The sequence below is a fragment of the Pezoporus occidentalis genome, unplaced genomic scaffold (genome assembly GCF_034315485.1).
Source record: "Pezoporus occidentalis ecotype Australia unplaced genomic scaffold, CSIRO_AGI_Poc_V1 ctg36, whole genome shotgun sequence".
In the NCBI taxonomy this organism is placed as follows: domain Eukaryota; kingdom Metazoa; phylum Chordata; class Aves; order Psittaciformes; family Psittacidae; genus Pezoporus; species Pezoporus occidentalis.
The window spans coordinates 2,607,764-2,629,923 of NW_026915591.1; the positions used below are offsets into that span (position 1 = coordinate 2,607,764).

General features: G+C 40.1%; 1 long non-coding RNA gene across 1 annotated transcript; it reads right to left on the minus strand.

The window, feature by feature from the left end:
* Positions 1-3,861: 3,861 nt before the first annotated feature.
* Positions 3,862-20,047, minus strand: LOC134169911 (uncharacterized). Its single transcript, XR_009967070.1, has 3 exons — positions 19,944-20,047; positions 16,223-16,367; positions 3,862-3,946 (listed from the first exon to the last, which is right to left on the minus strand). It is a non-coding gene; the product is annotated as an uncharacterized LOC134169911 (long non-coding RNA).
* Between the last annotated feature and the right edge of the window lie 2,113 nt (positions 20,048-22,160).

The following is a 22,160-nucleotide window of genomic DNA, read 5'->3' on the forward strand; positions in this document are numbered from 1 at the left end:
TTTGAGTCCTTAAAGCGCTTTAAAAACATCAGTAAATTAAGTTCCATTGTGGCAAACCTTCCCTGGAGAGAGTTTTATTCCCAGGTGACAGGCAAGGCAAGGCTTGCAAAGGATTCCCACAGCGGTTATGACCCAGACCTCCTGGCTCCCAGCCTTGTGCTTTACTGCTAATTAAATACATTAGATTAATGCAGAAAATGTAGAGAGTTTTGTTATGGCTTTTAGGTTTAAAGGCAATATATGGATTCAGCACCGTATTGAATGTCCATAAACTCAAAACTGAAGTATCTCCAGCAATTTCTATGTGCCTTTTTAAATAGCTTGTATTACTGGGTAGTACCAAACTTAAGAAAACTTGCTGTCATTTATCTTAATAGAATTCTAGGAATAGAAAGACAGTCTTTACCTGGAAGTGAGGACTATTATCCAAAAGTGATTCACCTTTCTGATGTTACTATCAGTTCTTCTAGCAGTATAAAGAACTCACGATAACCTCATCTTAAATACAGGAATGTAATTTGCTATTGTAGAAAATTGGTTAAAAAAAACATAATTTCCAAAACTCATCGAACGCATCATTGATTGTTTGAGTCTTGATTACTAAATGTGATTCTGGGTTAATTAATCCACTTCATGATACAGCAGACAAAATGTGCTTAAAATGCCATACAGATTCAAATTCTTGCCTGAGGGCTAGTGCTCTAATATTTGTCTAATATTTAGATTCACTGTTCCCTTAAATGCATGAACAGTTACAATGTTGAGTCCAGAATTATTTGTCTGACTATGAATTGCAAAAATAGGGTTCATAATTAATGATGGAATTGAAATGACAACTTTATGGGCTGAAACACCAGCCAGTATAGAAAGGCCTGGCTCCACTGGCTTCAGCAGAGCTACAGAAATTTATGGCAGCCAAGGATCTGTCCTCATCACTACAAAGTCTTTTTTAGCCAGTTATGTCTTTTATTCATTTTTAAAGTGCTTTAGAACTTCACTCTGGGGAACCTATCTAAAATATCTGGTTTTGATGGGATTCTGTGTCAAACTGCACAATCCTGTTGAATTCAGCTCTTACCTGCTTTTCTTGCTATCTAATCAAAAATGACAAAAACTCATGCTCATTTCAGCACACATGAACCCAGAAAACATGCAACATTGACAGGTATGTTGGAAACTGCAGGTATGCTTCATTGTCTTGAGAAGCTGGATGTGGAGTAAGTGGAATTATCAAGGACGTTTTTTGTACGATTCACAATTTCTTTCAATGTACAGTGCTGTTACCACCACTCTGCTTTGCTGTGGGCTGCTGCCTCCTCTGGGAGGTGCTGTCAATGGAGCTCACTTTCCAGCTGGATTTGCATTATCCCAGCAAGATGGGAACAGCCATTTTGGTTTTGTTGATCCTTTCAACAAATTTCCTTAAGAATTTTCAAGCCATATAGTATGGTGTCCAGGCATTTCCACTGCTCAGTGAGAAAAATTTGCCAATATACAAGGATTTGCATATTAGGTATGTCACTCCACCATCTGATCTCACAAACAGGCCAAACCACAGCATCTAGGCTGTAGAGGTTAAGTATTTTGATGGAGTGACAGTATGTTACCCATGTCTTACAACCAGGAAGGAATACTATGAGCTGGACATTTTGACAGACATTATTATTACTACTTATTTTCACAATGTTGTTCTACAGAAGTGTAACCACAGCCAAAATGCAAAGCTGTGCAATGGCTAATCTCAGCAGCAGCTTCTGTGACAATATTCTTACTATTCGGCAAAGCTCTCCTAGACTGGAGAGAAGCAAGAATATGACCAACATGTACATCCTGTTGTTCAGTCATGAAACCCACTTGAACGGCTGCTCAGCAAAATGGTCACTGCTTAAGCAAATGTCTTCAACTGAAGCATTAAGTCATTTGAAAAAGAAGATCTCTGATGAGCAGCGCTGCAGATGGAGAAACTTTCCATTGGTATAGAACTAAATAAATACTCCTCTCTCACTGTCAGCAAAATGCTTCCACCAGCACAGCCAAGAAAAAGAAGGAAACCAGCATGGGAGCCAGCACACAACCTTGTTTGGGGCTGCCTGAGACTGGAATGGAGTCCGATATTTTGCCATTTTCCGTACACTGGCCATCATAGAAAAATAAAGTGACAGAAATAAACTTTGTGGGACTTCAAAAAGATGAACACAATTTTCCAGACCCACTCATAATTTTACAGTGTTAAAAGCTATTGCTAGATCAACCAACAATTTTTCTCCCAAGCCCTTTTCCTGAAGTTGACAGAGATCCTATATATAAAGCATGGCTAGACCTAAATCCACTAAAACCTAGGGAAATGTGGAGTCCATGTGAGGATCTTTTCAGTAACAGACGCTAGGAAAATGCCAGGAGAATTATCATATCTTGCTTTGTCACCTTTATGTTTAAAGAAGCTTATACAAGTTGCAAGCCTGTGTCATCGACTTTTGCTTTCAGATAATGCTAAAGGTTTAAGCAAGCTTCCTTCTAGAAGGGTAATCACGTGCCTCCAATGGTCACTTGTGTTTATGTTTATGTAGCAGCAGCCTATGTTTGTCATGTCCTGTACCACATAATTATCTCTGAATTGTTTTTCAGGCCAGCAATATCTCTGCAGCTCTACCATGTCTTACTAGTGCTGCTGCTGGTCTGCTCATGAATACCAGCTTTGAGAGATTTCCCTATTTATACAGCAGCTGGTGCCTGTTTTGAAGGCTCTTCCAGTATTCACAGCTCACAGGCACACTCAGTCACAAGTAACACTAATCCTGTCATTTTCTCTGCACCAATTATGATTTATTTTAAATTATTAAGGTGACTTAAGACCCATAATAATAAGGCATCAAAACGAGGCTTTAAAAATCCTCTTAGCATATGAAAGTTTCCATGCATAAAGAGTCTGTTTCTCCCCAAGTCAGACTAACTTTTACAGTTTGAATTTAAGGGCAGGAAGGGACTTATACAGAATGTTGCTCATGGGGAACCTTGAGCATTTGGCAGACCTGTCCAGGAGTCACCTGGCATGGGAGAACGGAAGTTATAAAAAGAATCTTTTACCAGCCTTTTTAGGGTGGGACAGATACTGGCTTCATATTCCAGCAGAGAAGACAAGGGGATTTACCATAGAACTAGAAGGCTCTGAGAGGAGAGAATTGTGAGAGAGTGAGGAAACTTAAGAAAGCAAATCTGCAAGAAGAATTTATGTTTTAAAAATCCGTGTGTTTCTCTCAGAAGCTGATGTAGATTAGTACCACTGATAATTAACAAAATTAGAAAACTTTTTTCATCAATGGTCTGTGTTTCAGCTATTATGTGTTTCTGAAAATACGACCTCTTAAACTAGAAAACATAAAAACTTGGAGCTCTGCTGAGGGTATTAAGACTAGCTGGAGTGTCTTGAGGCTTTGTGGAAGTTTCAAGTGAACAGTAAGGTCTATTTTTGCACAGAGAATGGAGAAAAGGCACCTCAGGAAGCATGCCAAATAGAGGAGGACTGAGATCGTGTTATGCCCAATCCATACCAATCCATACCAAGGGAAGTTTAAGGATAAGAAGACCTTGTGTGGTGAGACCCACACATAGGAGCCAGTTGTGCATCTAGCTGGAGAACCTCTACCAGGGCCACATGAAATGCAATGTTCATTTTTTGTTAACATCTGTGTGGTCTAATTTTCTATTACTGTCAGCAAGCTATTTCTAGGACTGCCAGGTTATTTTGTCTATAAACATTGTCCCCATCACACATTTCTAATTTTAACCCTATTTGTCTCCAGTTGATTTACATTTGGCCAGAAGCAAATTACCTATTGGAAGCATTTATTGAAAATTAATTAGGTGGCTAAAATACCTCCAGCAGATTCCGTTAACCGTGTCTGCTCCTTGTAACTCTCCAGAATTCAGTATTTTCCAGTTAAAACACCTAGCAATTAAAAAAAAATCATAAAATAAATGATATAATTAGGTCAAGAATGGAACTTGGTCTCTTTGAAATCAAATGCTTACTTTTAAGGTTACAGTGCCATACAATGGCAAAGGGGTTTATAGTGCCAGGGGATTTTGATAAAGGAGAAAGTAAGCACTTAACAATAGCTAAGGTATCATTTGTAGCCTAAAATCAAGCAGGCATATAAGGTAACTTTGCAAATACCAAAGCAGGGAACAGGAGAGAAGACAAGATGCATGAAGCGAGATTAAAAAGAAAAATACAGAATTTAAAGAGAGGCAATCACAGCACCCAGGAACATGGAAAATCACACTGCATCTCTCTAAAGAAAAGCCAGGATGTTAACATGATTTACTGCAAATAGTTCCACAACATTAAAATGAGTTTTTATTTTCTGTGTGTGCTGCTTCAAAGAACAACTCTGTGGGCTCATAAAAATGCAGAGAACAAATAGGGGCCTCTAAGACCAATTTATATGCCATGCCCACTGTGCACTGAGACACATATAATCTGTAAAATGTCAGCTTCAAAGTTCCACAGAGATTGGTGTTAACCCTGACCCCCGACCTTGCCGACTCTAGCTGGGCCCTCATGCTCTCTTAACCAGCTGTTTTAGATAAATGTGCTCCATTTTTAAAGAGATTGTCTCAGAGTTTTACGTGAATAGTAGTAATATTATTAACTCTTGCTGAAAAAACCACCTTAACCGAGAGTCTTTACAGATGGGCCAATCAAAGTCTTACCCCATGCAGAGAGTGGTGGGTTAATAAATATGTCATTGGACTGAAAATATTTAAACAACACCGGGAGAAAAGAGCAAGGCATGCGACAAAAGGAAAGCATATTAGTACTGTTCCCTGTCAAAATACACAGAGGAAGCACTTTACTTTGACCATTTTCCTCATAAAGAGACACGGTAGGCCAAAACAAACAAAGCTAAGGAATCTGGTTCATCCCACTGTTGGATACCAAGGACTATTAACTTAAATGAAGTAAAGTTTTGTGACCAAAGCCAGGTTCTGCTTGACAAGATTGTTAATTGAACATATCAGCAAAAGTAATAACACAAGCCATGGCCCTGTTGATCAATACTTCCATTTTATAAGGCCTTATAGATGTTTTTCATATTTCACTTTATGTATCTCTCCAAAGGTAGGTGGAGGATCAGCCACTTGTGGTCTGTTGGAAGTCCTAAGGTATGATGTAGCCTGCTGGTTTGGCAAACCATGGACAAAGTCTAAATCATCTTATTGGAAGGAAAATGTTGAAGTTCAAGGGCAGACGGTATATTTTAGACAACAAAGAAGCAGCTGGTGTCCACTCATAATAAATAAAAATAAGCTGGGGTCAGAAATACAAGTCAACTGGCTCCCTGAACATGAGCCAAAGACAACTGGACTCAAAGCGAAGGCTCAGAATGATTTCACGAGGTTTTAACTCAGACCCACTGTGAATCCAGACCTATTTTTCATGTAGATGGAGTGAGAATTACAACCACAGACTTCCATGGGATTTGGGTCTGGCTCTTCAGCATTGCATTCAGAAAACATCCATCCTAAACTTTTTGCTGCTGATATGTTCAAAAGCTTTCTGAACAGATAAAGAACAAGATGTAACTCCTTAGAAGCCACAACAAACACAAAAACACTGCATGTAGGTTAAAAAAAAATAGAAGATTTAGAAATATTCCTGTTCTTTAATTAAAAAAAAACAACATATTTTTGAATTCAAGCCATTATTTAAAATATTGAAGCCGGATTTTTTCACGCTATTTACTTTCAGGGGCCACAGTACAAACCGATCTGCTCACTGTGCTTCTAAGTCTTTCTGGGCTAGCAGATAATCATAATATTGAGAAATCAAATACACAACTGTCAGGAAATGGGAAGTTAGAATCAAAAAACCTCCACTTCTGCTTGTCCCTTCAGTATCTCATGCTTCAAAAAAGGTCTCCATGTAATTACCAGTTGTTTGGCTGTTAACATAATACAAACAAGAATCCTATTCACTCATATTCACAGTACTTTGCCTGCAAAACTGACTCAGTTTTAAGCATCAAAATAATATTGACAAGAAAGGGGAGTTTGAAGAGTAATGCACAATCATCCAAGTTCTAGCATATTTAAACATTTGCTTTCTCAGCTGCCATTTCCTTAAATTGTGAAATTTTCCAATTTCTTTGACAATGCCGGTAACTTAGATTTGAAAGTTATTTTCCAATTATTAGAATCACGTTTTCTAAACAGAAAATGCAAACACACACTCAGACACTGGTGTGAAAAGTTAACAGAGACACAAAAAATTAAAAAGGAGAGGAGCAAACAGAGGCTTCAATAGATGCAATAAATAAAAACAAAAATATAACTAACCACAAACAATGAATTTAATAAATAAAAATGTATAATTATTTACTATTTATCATTGCATTTAGTTAAAATATAGTTTAATATTTGATGTAACATAAAAATCTAAAATACTTTCCAACAGAGGAAGCATTAGGAAGTTTGAGGACAGGACATTCAGAAATCCTTGACATTGTACTGATCTGTGGCTGCTTTGCTTTTGTCAGCCTTCTTTAATACATAAATTGGCTCCCTAGAAAATCTGTTTGGTTTTGAAATGTAATCCCCTTAAATGTCAGGGGAGGGAAAATGAGTTTAAATTACAGGCAAAAGAAGTTTGTGGAGGTAAACAGTTTGTTTTCTAAATACTCAAAATAGGTTAATAGCTTTGGGTTCTGTGAACTTCAGAAGGTTTGCCTTTCCCCACGTGAAATATTTACTTCCTGTTCCCACTTGTGTCAACAGAAATTCTGTTGACTAACAGGGAAGCAAAAAAGGACATGAACACATGAACCAACCTAAATAAGAAACATGTTTCCTAACACTTGTTTATGGTAAAAATCCAATTATGGGTTCTCAGGATGTCTGAACAGTATGACAAATCCCTTGGAAAGCAGTAGATTCTCTTGATTTCAATAGAAGCTCTTTCGAGGAAGAAAAAGCTGTTCATCCTTGAAGCTGATCCTTTATTTTTAAACTGAATATTGTCTATACTAGAACCATGAACCTGTCTTTACTTCTCACTAGGATGCTGTGAATTCTATATGGAAATCCAACCAGAAGCACACCATGGAGCAGCAGTTACTCTTTGTTTACAAACTCCCCATGGATTTTTAACCTAATCTTATATGTTTTTTCTGCACCATCTCTGTACTTTGCACATCCGATGCAGGGCTTTGTCCTCCACCTCTTTCCCCTTGGCACAACTTGCTAGTTGGTAGCACTCTCATGTTACTGGTTCCCTTTTAAAACTATATCTGTGGGGAAAAAAGCTGCTCTGACTCACCCTTAATCTGGTCACTGCCTCTCTTGTGTTGATAGTGACATCACAGCCCTGAGGTTAAGGTACTGGACTCACATTTGGCAAACTCGGGTTCACATCTTTTCTCTACCAAAAACCTCCTCTGTGGCCTTGGGTGAATCACAAAAGGCTTAATTATAATGCATCTTTTGATGCCCAACTCACAAACTGAGATCTTCAGCACCTTGAATGCAGTGCTACTTGAGCCTATGCATCTAGATTACCACCCTCTCAGTCTTTTGTTGATGGGCATGTGTACAACTACTCCAATGCTGAGCACATGTACAACTCCAGCTGTTCAGCTGCAAGGAAGCATTTACCAGATCCCACACAGCACAGCACATCGAGGAGAGAGATGTGTGGAAAAGTATTTCTTTTATATACCTCGTATAGAGAGTGTTGGAGCTTTCCCCACAGATGTGCTAAGCTTCACATTTTTTCCTGCCCAATTCGAGCCTCTCACCTTCCTAGAGATTTTCCTAATCACTGCACTATAGGATATTCAGAGGTAGGACTTTTCAGTCTCTTGTGTTTGTACAAAATAATTAAATGCTTGTTGGAGCAACTGCTGTTGCCTGAGTTATTGTGCTAACCACCAAGCTAGAATAATTCACCCTCTAAGCATTTAAGCATGTAGAAAAATTGCTCCGTGTAATATTACGGAGCTGCAGTTTTCAACAGTTTTCAATTTACAAGCCTCCTAATTTTTTTCCAAAAGAGGTGTATATCCTTGTATAGAGAATTTAAACCAACTGACAATAGGCTTGCTTCTGTTAGTTGTTTTTCATGGGCCTCCTGGAGTATTCTACAGACTCCCAGAAGTTCACAGACCACAGGCTGAAAAGTACTGTTGCAAAGGCAAAAAAGCCCAGGTTTAATAACATTGGTTCATTCTCCTGATGCCTTGAGACTGCTGCCTTCATAATACGTGTTCTGCAGACCTTGGCTCTGAGAAGACAGAATATGAGACACAATCTAGATGTTCACCTGCCAAGTGAGGAAAATCCTTTTCCTTACCAATGAGATGCAAGTGTTGGCACAGGAGGTCACTAAAACCAAGTGTTTGCTGTTGTGGTGATGTGGGTTCGAAAAAGACAGATGTGCGTGAAACAAGATCCTCCATTCCATATGATCCCACTGTACTGAAAGGAAGTCATACAGGAACTCAGACACAAGTGGAAACTGTTGAGTTTTGAACTGCAAAAGACATGGTTTGCTCCCTTCCCCCTCCCTGCAGAAAAAAAGGAAGGGAAAGAGATATGTCCCTACCTGATGTTGATGGAAAGCATATTTCAGCTAATCCGGAGGCATTCCTGAGCTGCAGTTTATGGTCATAATGTCACAGCTACAATATCTGATTGTTAGAATCACCCTAAGATACTAATGACAAATAGGAGCTCAGCCTGAACATGGTGGGGAAAATGCAGTAACAACAATCAACAAGGTTGCAGACATTCTAACATCTCATTTCTCTAAGGAGTAAGAGTGTATATAGCAGGTAGAGGTCTGTTTTTTAATTTCTTTATGCTCCCTTTAATCACTGCAGAGAATGAAGATGAACTAGACCACTTCCAGATCTATTTCATCTGAATTGCTTCAGACGTCTTCAATAAGATAAATCTCACACTCCATGAGCCTCACTCTCCATGCATCATAAAGAAATGCAGAATATTATCACAGTGCAGACAGCTACTCTGTATGCACTTCCATTTGGACAAATAAAACACTCCCTTCATGTTTAACCAGCATTGGTTCAAACTTTCTGGTGGAATAGCAAAAATGCAATGTCTTCAGCAAAGAAAGCATCCATTTCTGTAATCAACTTTGCAGACACATTTTAGTTTTCCTGCTGGGAGTACAGGATATTTACCTTTGGTCAGTATTCATTTCTGCACACATGACTCACCAAAATAGGGGCTACATGCCAAGTACCTCAAGGTCCTATAGGTTGTTATGCATGGCTGGACTGTTTCCTGTGATGGACTGTGGCAGTTTTGGCAACCAGCAGAGAAAAATCCAGCTACTACTTATCTGGAGCTGGAACAAACTCCTGTAATCTGGGCTTGCATATGAAGGGGATTGGGATGAAAACACTGAAGAGCTGGAAGCCAGATGGCAGAGGAGCAGAGACTGAGTTTATTCGAAAAGAAGGCCTCCTGGAAGCAAGCAGGGAACTGAAGCAACTCAAGAGCCCAGTGACTCTAGTATAACCAAAATGAAATCCTGCTTCAAATCAATTACTTCAGTACTTGGCCTTGGGCAAAAAATATAGGCACTTAAATCAATTCCTGTGTATTTCTGCAGCACATAGTCTACAGAAGAATAATTAAGACCATAACTAAATTTTCAGTAAAAGACTAAAGAGGGTCCATGAGGAATAATGTAGGTATTGGTGGATGCTGCATTGCTGTGTTTTTCCATTGCATTGGTTATGGCAGGTGCTTACCAGCTGGCATCAAGCAGAACAGTGGTCAGATGTCAGATGATTACCAACCATGACATTGTCAGGTTTCCTGATTTCTAACTCTAGAACAGCTTGTCCAAGAGTAATCACAGTTACACTGTCTATGGAAGAAGAAATGTGTGCTCACAGTTTGTCACTTTTTTCTACTTGAAGTAGCACTTCTTTCCAAGATAGTATTTTGAGCATAAGTTCTTCTGTAGCTACACCCCATAGCATAGTGCAAAGTTAGAAGAATGAGGGCAGTATGTTGATGGCCATGACATGAATATAATGTAAATTGGAAAAAAACAGTTACTTGGGAGAGAGGTTTTGTCTTCCTCTTCTGGATTTTTGTAGCTTCAACAATGGTAGGAACAAGGACAATAACAAACAGCAACAGGGATGGTGAACAAGAAATAATAGTAGGGGCTTAAGATCTTCCTGGCCTTTCAATATACAAATCCTGGAAAACTGCATGACATAAAAACTAGAATCAGAGTGACTGTAGTGCCAGCTGTGGTTCTGAAAAATAATCAAATGTAACAGATTTGAAGATTAACGTTCCACCACAATAGAAGCAGGAGCCAAAGCTGTGTCTCTCAAGGCCAAAGAGGAAGAGCTACATACGAAGTGCATCTTAAAACCAAGAACTTTCTGGCACTTAGAAGCCTGGTCTCAAAAGCTTCACCTCAACAATAATCTGTTTTTTTTCGGTAGGTGAATCATTAACAGATTTTTAGGCCACAAGGAATCATGGTGATAACCAAGTCAGATCTCCTGCAGTAACACAAGGACAGAACTTTCCCCTGACACTCCCATATCCGTAACAATGACATGCTATTCACCTATATCTCAGATGTAATTTCAGTAATGCTATTTTGACATTTTAAAAAGTGAGAAGGACACACAAATGTAATAAAAAGCAAGCTGGATATATAGCAAAGCTGTGTTCATAAAAACAATACCTCTGCCATGGAACAGCATCCAATACCAACTTCAAGAGACCAACCGATGGAGGGTTAAGCATCCTTGGGTAATGATTTTGGTTTGATTGTTTCCTAGGGCTATTGTATTCTTTGCCATGACTTCATCACTGCTATTTTTTCCATGGTAATTTGATTTCTTTTTTTTCTGTTAAAATGCTCATGCTTGACTCTGCATTTGAGATTTTGATGTAGTCGCAAACCCTCTTTGCTCTGTCTGCACCCTTAGTTACTCTTACAAAAAGAAATCTCTCTCGGTATAAGTTAGGGTTATTGTGAAAACAACAATGGTGTTTTGATCATTGGTTCTATATGTATTCCCTCTTTGCCAGGTACCAAAGCCACCACTTTTTTTATAGATAATTCTAGCTTTAGTTCCTTAAGAAAGGAGGGTTGTGCTCTCATGGTGTCCGTGGCTCTAGTTCAGTGTGCACTTAAAGGGGCACTGCCAGTGTAAAGAAAGAATACTTGCACACCCCCCAACCCCACTCCTTCTGGCTGCCCGCTTCTGCCTCTGCAGGACATGTTTGCGCAGCCTTGAAGCAAATCAGATGAGGGAATGGTGCTGGCTCAAAACAGATGAGCCATGCAGTCTTATTAGCCCAAACCTAATATCCAAACCCAATCATTCACACATTAAGTGTGATCAGTTCACTACCCAGCTGTGTAAATGACTGTGCCAAGAACACACAGAGCGGAACAACAGGCAGCCTGAAGTGAACACAGAGGGAAAGAAGCACTGCATTTTTCAGTGGCCAGCTTTTTTCAGTGGTCACCAAACTATGTTCTGCATGTGTGTGCTTGCACATGCATTCATCAGTCTCTGCTATTGCCTCCATCTCCCTGTAGAGCTCTTAAATCTGTCTGGAAATCTCAATCAAACGATACAGCAGGGCTGAGGACTCAAATACATCAAGTTCCCGCTTTTTACATAGACATCAGAAAAGGGGAAAGGTTGAAGTCAGAAACTCCTTAGAGGAGAAAAAACAAAGTGTGAGCTCACCTCTTATCAGCCATCACAGAATCCATATGTGCAACCACTTCAGAGACACTGATGTTATTAGACACCAAAGCATCCACACTGGTCAGGCACAGGAAGCCTGACCTCACAATTCCACTGCTCACTGAGCAACTTGCTAGATTTACTAGCTTTTATTCAGCTGTTTGGGGGTCTCCAAAGAATCTGCAGTGCTGACTGTACAAGAACAACTCACTCTGGCACTGACAAGTAATTAGAAGGAAAAGAACCAGAACAGCCATTAAAACAGTCAAGGCAACTTTTTGATCCAGAACCCTTAAGAAAACCCAAAACAAAACAAAAAAGTCCCCAACCAACACACACACACACACAAAAACAAACAAAAAAAAAAAAAAAACAACAACAAAAAAAAAAAAAAAAAAAAAAAAAAAAAAAAAAAAAAAAAAGAAAAAACATCAAAACCCCAAACCAAATCCACAATAAAAAAGCAAACATACTAAATTTCAGCATGTAGGAGAACAACTCCCAATCTGCCACATACACACTATCCTCCATCTCAGGTTTGGTTCTAGGGGGCTGAGTTTCAAATTCATAGCAAAGCATGGTCTTTCCTTGGGCCTGAGAGCCATTCTGCAGCAGCTTTTCACCTGAATAAAACCAGTGGCAAGAGTTAATTAGCCTTCACAACCGTTCTGTGCATCAGTGGGAGCAAAGGAAACCCCTATTTGAGGAGGCCAGAGCTCACAGAAATTTCACCTGCCTCTTTCTGTAAACATACACTGAGAGTTTGACTGATGAAAATAGGAAAAGAGGAACGACTTTCTCCAAAAAATGGGAGAAAACTTTCCTGTTGTTGCTACCGCTACCAGCCACAGATCCATCCAGAATAGTTTTCCTTCGACTTGTTTCATTTTGTCCTGCAGAGGTCGGTCTTGCCTGCAACACTCTGCAAAGTGGCGAGCCCTCTTGCTCTGCAAACATTAGGTCTATTCCACTTTCCTAAAACGGGAAATAAAAGTGATGATGATCCTCCTAAATTGTGTTATCTATACCAAGTAAAGCAAAGAGCAAAGAATAAATCTTATTTCTCCCAAAACCCTGGTAACTAGAGAATAAATTAGTCATAGTTGGTGAGATCTGATATAAGTATGCTGAATCAAAGCTTTTTATTGCCTTTTTCAGTCCAATCTTTGCACTTGCACTAGCCAAGGTCTCTGGACATAAGAGACAAAGTAGATCAAGCCTCTAATGCAATCAGATTTTCTTCCCTTGTAATGGACGCACATGTTCCATGTGTTGGGATGCAGCCTTGCTCCTGAAGCAGTACCAGAAAGCAATCTCAGAGACTACAACATGCTTTAAATCCTGCTTTAAGTCCACAGTTCTTAAATGAGTGATTGTAGACATCTTTTCCTGACGCTGCACCCCTTGGATACCCTGCACAAAATGGACTGTCACCCTTCAGGAGGAGAAAAAAAATATTTCCCTGTCCCAACGCAGTGAAGCACTGAAATTCTGCTTATTGACCCTAAGCTAGGTTGACACACCAAGTGCTAAAAGCTCCTGGCCTCTGCACTGTGAGGGATCTTTCTTGCCTCTATGCTACTGACACAGGAGCTGAATGGCAGCTCTCTGCTAAACTGGTCTCGAAGGCGATTTCACTAACATTTATCAAGCCATTTCAACTTTCCCACCACCTCAGGACCAGTCCCCACCAAGAAGTATTTAGTGTAGCAGCTGTTTCCTGAGTCATTTGGCCTCCTGAATTTATTCCTTTGGGACTAGGAAAAGGAATTGAAGGAAGCCAAAGGTAGGTAACTTTTCAGCATTTTGTGGCCAGCCTCCTTCCCTCATCTGCAGCCCTGTCAGTACAGATCCTCAGATTAGAAGGAAACAGAAATCCTTGTCAGTTTAAGTAACCTGGAAAGAAGCAGGGGCTCAGAACAAATACGGATCTTCATCTTGCATTTGTGTGAGGGCAAATTAAGTCAGGAAACTTGTTCTAGATTCAATTGCTGTCAGAGAAAGGACAGTATCTTAGATTTTTAGTAGGAAGAATAAGAATTCACTAGTTAGGAATAAAGGAAAAAGTTCATCTGAGGAAATAAGGTGTTTGTCTGAAAGGCAACAAGGTCCTTTATTTAGACTTTATCCTGCCTTGTACATTCCTATCTGTTGCTTCATATTGTCATGTGCTGGTTTGGATGAGCAGATAATAGCAGCTGGCCTGATTTAACCAACAGCTTGAGACTGCCTTCAAACCAAGCAGTAGAAATTTGTGCTACTGTAGATGTGGATGTAGATGACTTGACTCCTACCTATGTCTTCTATTAACAGGCAGCATTTCCTTATAACTTCTCTGTACTTTCCAGGTGAAATCACTGAATCTCTACTGGGGATTACATATAGGATGGATCACAGAGTGGATTTTTGTCCATAGTTATTATGTCTCATTATTGTTGTCTGGCAAATGTATACTCTCACCTTTATTTGTCACCTTTCCCGCTCTTACACTTGTAAATGCTCCCCACAAGTTAAAAATATTTCTGAAGTGACTAGTCAAATATATAAAACAGATGCACAATTGCATCTTGGGATGAATTAATTCTGTCTGTGTGTGAGCAAGAGAATGAATGTGTGGGTAGATCAGGGAATACATTGGACTAAGCACACCAGCTGATTTTTAAATCCCTACATCTTGATCACTGTTTCTTTCTGTCTGTTTTTCTCCCCTCCCATGAGGGGAAATCAAACAAGGACATTTTAAGAGGTAATCCCATGTCGAGTATCACATTTTAATCCAAATCAAACTACCTTAAAATAAGGCCAAAATATATCCAACGCTTTTAATTTCTGCTTTTCTGTCATTTGAAGTGTAACATAAAACCAGCCAAATTGTCAGGAGTTTTCCTCTAAATCAGTAAGGCAAGGAGCCAGCTCTGTAAGCCTTCTTTCAGATCAATTCCTGTAACCTTCACTATCTGCATGCAGTACAAATATTTACTGGGACTTCTAGGTGTAAATTAGGCTACCACATACACTGTGGCAGATATTAACATGCAGAGATGCAGGTTCCCTGGGTGTATTTTGAGCAACTGTTCTTTGTCTGAGAGTTTGACAAGCTGGCCCTATTTCTCAAGTGTCAGGGCTGCAGCAAGTTTTACTCCTAGGCTCAGATCTTCTCAATTACATATATCATCCTGTATTGAGAGAGACAGTTGGACATTGCTTTTCTGAGGAGACAAGCAACACTTGTGTAATTAAATCTTCACCTCTGAAGATCTGCATTAAATATTCACATCCTCCACAGACAGTACTTCATGACAGAAATATTAACATAGCGGCCAATTAAGCTATAATTTATGGCAAAAGGTGTCGCTAGTGAAAGAGGTTCTGCATAACCACATGAACATCTAGGAATCTAGACGAGGCATTTGGATCCACTGAACCCAATTTGGGGTACCAAACCTGACATCAACATTTCCAAAAATTTACAGCTACGTGCCCAGGGCAACAGCCCCTAGCCACTTTCATTAGCTATAGAGCCTGGCTTGCTTTCACATCATGTGCTTTATTACCTTCAGTGGGACAAAGTGTTAAAATAAAGGATGTGCATGGTGTTAGTCTGGCTCTCAAGAGAGCTTGAATCATTACCTGATAACTTCTTGTACTGCCTTGGGCATGGGAAGCCCAAATCCAGCAGACGCAGTCCATTTATGTCAATGGAAATTGTGCACTGAACCATTTTGAGAAGATTCAGGTTTTTGTGTTTTGGCAATTCAGTTTTCAATCTATAAAATTCCCTGTTTATTATTTATGACCAGTCTCATGGGACGACTGAGAGGAATATGTATGTTTTGACATATATTATGCATGTATGTTCTGAACACGCTATGCTGATGAGGACAGAACAGACAAACATCTAGAAAAGTGAAAATAGCCATACTAAACAGGTAAGATTTTGTCCTCTTTGCTTATACTGTTTCATCTGCATTCTGAGTTAGAAAGGAGATGTGACAGAGCCAAATCCTGTTTATTTTCTCACGCGCTCATTATGTAGTGTGTGCAAATATCCAGACTCATGCAATCTAAAATAATGCATTAATGCCCTTGTAAAAATTCAAGCTCTTCGACTTTTCTAAGGAGCCTGCTAAAAGAAACAGCTACAGGGTCAATCTCAGGTATAATAGATTTTTCTTTTAGGCTTCAACAATAAAATAGTTGGTGGTCTCTAATGCTACTGCCTTTAAAACATTCCTGAGTTTTATTAGGATAACCCATAAGTCTGGAAAGTCCCACCCTAAGAGCAGCAGCAGCTTTTGTTCAGAAAATGCAAGTTTCTTCTTGTACAATGTTGGACTCAAGGGTGTCTGAACTATGAAGGGGTGGCTAAAGGCATAACAGGCAACAGGTTTCAGACTTTTATGAGGGGGGTGTGGGGGAGAAAGGCAGCCCTACATCATGGTGCTAATGTATAACACTACCTGAAACATGAAAGGACTTCATCCAGCTCCTGTTATATGCATGGTCAGATCTTCAACTGGTATAGCATAATGAAGCTCCATTGATCTCCAGGGGGCTGTGCTGATTTACATTCCCAGATCTGGCCATATATCTACACGCCATGTGCTGTCCGTAAGCAAGGAGAGAATGCAGAGATTACTTCAGCAAAAGTTTCTATTAAACCACATGCAAATGAGTGTGGTTTCTAAAGTTCATGGAACATACCTGCAGAGCTAAAAGACAGTTTCTGATACAAAGTCATTTGTTCCACTTCAAACGATCAAGTTATTCCTTTTCTTTCTAAAATGCCTATGAAATAGTGCCATAGCTCACTGCTTTTATGAAACCGCATTTCTTCTTGCTTTATTATTGCTGACTGACCTCATGAGCTAACTTTTCAGAGGAGTACATGTGAATTTATTTACATACGTGCCAGTTATATTAATAGAAGTTGCAATGACTCATCATTGCGCATTGCTAAAAATCCTCCCTCATCTCATCTTCACAGTGAGATTTCTGTTCCACGTGAATTTCCTCAGTTTACCTTGTTAGAAGTTCCAACATCCTTACTCTCTTGGAAAGAAAAGTCTACTTTTCTTTCTAAGATGGCAGACACTCAGCCTGCCACCCCGGTGAACAGGCCTGCAGCATCCAGACTTTGCTGCAAGGGCCACTGCAAACTATAATCCTATTTGGGATTAAAATCCTAATTATCCTTCTGGAAAAGAACAGCTGCTTGCTCTGCTATCTCTTGGCCCTTATTCAGTGACGCTTAAGACCACACACGTGTACAATCAATAAGAACATATCATTCAGATTTGAAACTCTTTTGCAGTAGAATAGAATCACAGAGCGGTTTGGATTGGACCTTAAAGACCACCTAGTTTCACCCTACTCCCACAGGCAGGAACACCTTCCAATAGACCATGTTGCCCAAAGCCCCATCCAACCTGGCCTTGAGCACTGCCAGGGATGAGGCAGCTGCAGCTTCTCTGGGCAACCCATTACAGTGTGTTGCCACCCTCACAGTGAAGAATTTCTTCCTAATATTGAGTCTAGATCTCCCCTCTTTCAGTTTAGAGCTGTTTGCCCTGGTCCTATCCCTACATGACCTTGTAAAAAGCCCTTTCCAGATTTCTTGTCAGCCCCTGTAGGCATTGGGAGGCTGCTCTAAGGTCTCCTTAAAGTCTTCTCTTTCCCAGTGCCATAACATTTGTGTGTAAGATCGGGTATATTTCATAAGGCCAGAGCTGTCTGGACTGTCATATACTTCATATAGATAATATTTGTCAATTAATATTTTCTGTGTCCTTGTTTTGCTCTTTCACATAGCCCCCATATATTTGCTTTTTCCCAACCTTCCTGCCTTCCTTTTTCTCAATCCCACTTCATTTTTCTCCCTGTTCTTCCTTCTTGTGGCCTCACCTTTAAAAAATACATACTGAGCCACAGTCAAACTGAACCTGATAACCTTACGGTATTTGCATACACACAAGATTAAGCAAAATGCTCAATACATGTAAACACCTGCACGTAAGTGGGCAGCATGACTTCGAGTACTTATGGCAGCCTTTACGAGACTGCTTTGGCTTAGCCCAGCACAACTTCCAAAGAGGGGTTTTGAAAATCCCACTGCAATCTAAAGTTCAGAAATTATTCCTAAAGAAGACCATGTTTCTTGAAAAATGTTACTGAAGGTGGTGGTTTATAGGCCAGAATCCAGATAGGGGGTTCTTATTAATGAGAACTATGGACATGTTCACAATTAAGATAGTCAGTCTGTCCAGGTGAAGGACAGAACTGGAATAGCTGAGGTGTTTTTCATAAAGCTCTTGACAGTCATATTTTAGATATGCACCCATGTGGGCAGCTATTTCAGTGCCCTCTTTTTAGTTAACTCTCTGCAGGTAGCCTTAGAGGGTAAGCACAGTATTTCTCAAGAGAGTTTTGGCAAGAACTCCTTGATACGAGCTAATAGATGCTAACTGTACGGCATATCACTAATTAGATTTGTTGGTGGCACTGCTGTTTACAGAACTCTTCAGAGAATTTTACTTTATTGTAGAAAGACACCGAACAAAAAAGTGGTCTCTGCTCCAAAGAACTGGCATTAATGTCAGACCAAAATAACAACCCTTTTCACTTCTATAGTGAGGCAAGGGGCACATAAGGGTGTGACTTTTTAACACAAAACTGAAGGAAAGGAAGAGTTGCAATCCAGGACCATGGTGAAGCATAGCCATGGAGCCTGAGAGGGTGTAAGCAACTTCCCCCCAGAACTCACAGGTCACCTCACAGGACTGAGCTGAGCTAAACTGAACTGAACCCAAGTCTGTCAAGTCCCAAGCCAGTGCTTTAACCATCCTTCAACTTAGGCAGCTTTGCTCAGGTAGCCTCAGAGGTCCAAATCCTGCCCTGAGGTACATGTAGCCTCATTAACTTACTCTAAGTAAGAGCTGTGAGCAGAACTTAGCCCACAGCAAGCAAGATTTATAGACTGAAAATGCCACATACTTTGTTTTTTATCCAGTGAGGGGAAAAAAAAGCTTGAAACAAGCCGAGCAAAATAAATCAAGACTGCATATTTTTCATTCTGCAAACAAGAAAATACATACATGTGAACATAAAAAACACAGGTGCCCAAATACTGCAGTCGCCTCCTAAATCTGCACCAATGGCTATGTTATACCTGTCTCCAGACAGATACATAAATTACTTTTTTTGGAGGAGGAGGAGGGAAAAATCATCTTAAATAAGCTTGCACTTTTTTTTTTTTTGCACCTTTTCCCCTAAGGCCCTGTGACCCTTTCACTTGAATTAAGTGTGCATAGATGCCATGCGCTTTGAACATAAGCTGCACAACAGTTTATTCTCAACTGGAAAAGGCAAAGCTTTGGTTATGCTGCATTCCTAGTATTTTTTTGCAGTTTATGGAAAGCTCCCATAAACAGAGTACAACACAGTAAGCTTTCTCTGCTAATATGCTGTCTAGACTGCTTAAAATGTGAGTTCTCCTGGGCTACCATGTATCACAGCTTAAACTTTTGACCTTGTTTCTTTTCCCTTTGACCACTACATAGGTTTTGACCCTTTTCAAGTATTTAATACCCAAATGGCATGTCACCATTGCTGCTGGGGATATGAGAACAAGAACTCTTAAAACCTGCCCTTTATTGTGAAGTCAAGAAAACTGAGTGCAATCTATCATTAAAAGTTAGAGAACGTCTTCCACCTTCATACAGGCTCCAACATACGGCACCTTCCCAAGCTAGGTGACACCGATACATTATAGAAGTGACAGCAGGCTATTCGGTAACACCATCACATATGTGCTAGAAGGGGCAGAGGGTTTGTCATGGAACCATACAAACACTGGGGCATTGCTAATGCATGCCTTTGATTTCTGTTTATGGCCCCCAAGTTGAGTGATCTGTCTTGTTGGCACCAACCTGACTATTTTTAAATGATGTAGCAGCTGGCTCAACACATACTTCAAAGATTTATGTTCATGTCCCAAAGCCGCCTTACTGAAAGAGAAACTCTGAAGTAGCTTCTACTAGCTTACCCCATACACAGATACAATCTACATGCTTTATCCCAGGCCATCATAGCATACATTTTAACTAAAAGAAAGCAGTGAGATATATAAGGGAAAGCAAATATGGAACAACAAAGGCAACAATTAAATATTTGAGAGTTTACAAACCTTGAAGTTCCTGAATTACAAAGCATAATTCTGGAGTTCTCGTGCTGCAGAGTCAAAGAAACTCTTGATAGACATTAAGTGCAGGAAATTGGCCCTTCCTATGACACGAAATACAGAAATGGAGTTAATTCCTGCACTCACAGAAGTACATGGATAGACACACACCCACATGAATTTAGATCTGCTCATATTTCAGTAACCGAGCAAAGAAGCCACACTAGAGACCACTGTGCTCATTATTATAATCAGGTATCAGTTTATGGAGAACATCTAGCAACACCCATGTCTGATGCAGAACCGCAGAATATTTCATCTAAGCTTTTCACATGCTAGCACTAACAATTATTAAAGACACTCTTCTGCACAGAGACACTTAATCTGATATTTGGCCAACAATGCCTCTCCATTACAGTCTGAGTGAAATCCTGTGGTTAACAGTCATTCCAGAAGTGGCAAATCAGCCTTGCCTTCACAGAGGTCTAGAAATCCAAAGGTCCATAAGGGAATATTTTTCACTATTGACTAGAAAAATATACATAATTCTTGGCACTATTTCCCCAGCTAACTCGAGGTGGACACTCATATGAACTGGAGATCTGCAAAAGCATTAGGAGCATCCATACAAAAATGTGGGAAGCTCCCCCAGCACAATCTACGTATTTAGGCCTGTTGTGATGGGACAGGCACTTCCCAAGCAAGCTTGTTATGTGAATCCCATCGTTAAGAGACTGTTGTTGATGGGGGAAGGGTGGTTTCTACTGCTGTTAGCTATCACAAAGTGCCCTGAGATTATTGCAGCTCTGACACTGTAAGGGAGGACCTCTCAGCCCCAAAAAACTGACAGAAAAGAAACAACGATTCCGTGTATGGATTAGCTTCAATTTTTTATTCATCTGTGTGCATTAAAGGCTAGTTTTAACATGAGGTAATAAAAGATGTCTACCTTTCTGTGGAGAGCAAAAACTGATTGAACAAAATCATAACACGACCCCTTCTGTTACTGCACAGCTGAACTTGCAACGATGACTTCAAGAAAACTGCTCGGACCACGATGTAAATTCCTGAGCCCAAGAGAGTTTAAGTGAGACTCAAGTGTGATTTGCAGTCTCTCATCTCATTTCTAAATCCTCCCACAGGTTAATTTTACACAAGGCAATAAGCTCTCCATCCAGGTTACTGCAAGATTTCACCCCACTAAATCTATTTGCAATGGCTGCAAAGCTGCTGTTGGAGGAACTGGCAAGAGCCCACACAGATGAGAAGGAACAAATCTATGGGTCTCTCCTGAGGGGAAAGTCTCTTCATTACCACTGAAGCCCATCCTCTCCAAAACCCTAAGCTAGACAAGCTGTGGGACATATAGCTCCTCTTCTCTCTTAGCCTCTGCATGTCATTAACCATGGCAACAGGGTTTAGTATCTTTTGCTCTATCAGAGAACTAAGAGGGGCTGAAAGCAGGGGCGGGGGGGGGGGGGGGTCTATGCAAATTGGGGTAGGACACCCTGAATTCAGAAAGTCCTTCTACACGGAGTCCTGCTATGGAGGTAGTGCTGTAACTGTGCCTGATTTTGTTCCTTCAGCTGCTCTCGAGCTGTTTCCTTTGCTGTCTGGTTCACCATCCTAAAATAAATCACTTCTAAAAGAGATGTTTCATTAAAATGTCCAAAATCAACTGGTGTTCAAATGCTTGGATTATGGGAAAAAAATTAACAATATAAAAATTTAAACCACAGGAAACATACACTAGGAGATTTTTTTTCTCCCTCTCTCAGTTTTATTATGAGGTTGGCAATCTCCAAGATTTCTCAGGCACCTGTGCTGATAATCACAGGTCAGCATTACTGGGTGCTGTGTACCTGAAGTGTAACCAGACCCAGCTCTATTCTCTTCTGGGCTCTTCTCCTGTTCCAGAACATTTCAGTTTACTCACAGGAGGTTTCTGTTAGCAGGACTAACACTGAAAATTTCCTACACACATTAGCCAAGCCAGTCAGCCATAGCTTTCTCTCTTTCATTAGTGCCTAACTAATCTTTTCCACAAGTGCCCAGATCTGACAGTCCTAATGACTAAGCTTTAGCTTCTAATCTTTGACAATATGAGCAAATAAATCTTTAGTTTCTGCTCTTCCCAGGCCAGTTTTTGCCAGGCTTTTCCTGAGTTAGAAAGAGAAATCCATCTTCTTTGCTTTCTCAAGAACATTTTTCAGGGGTTT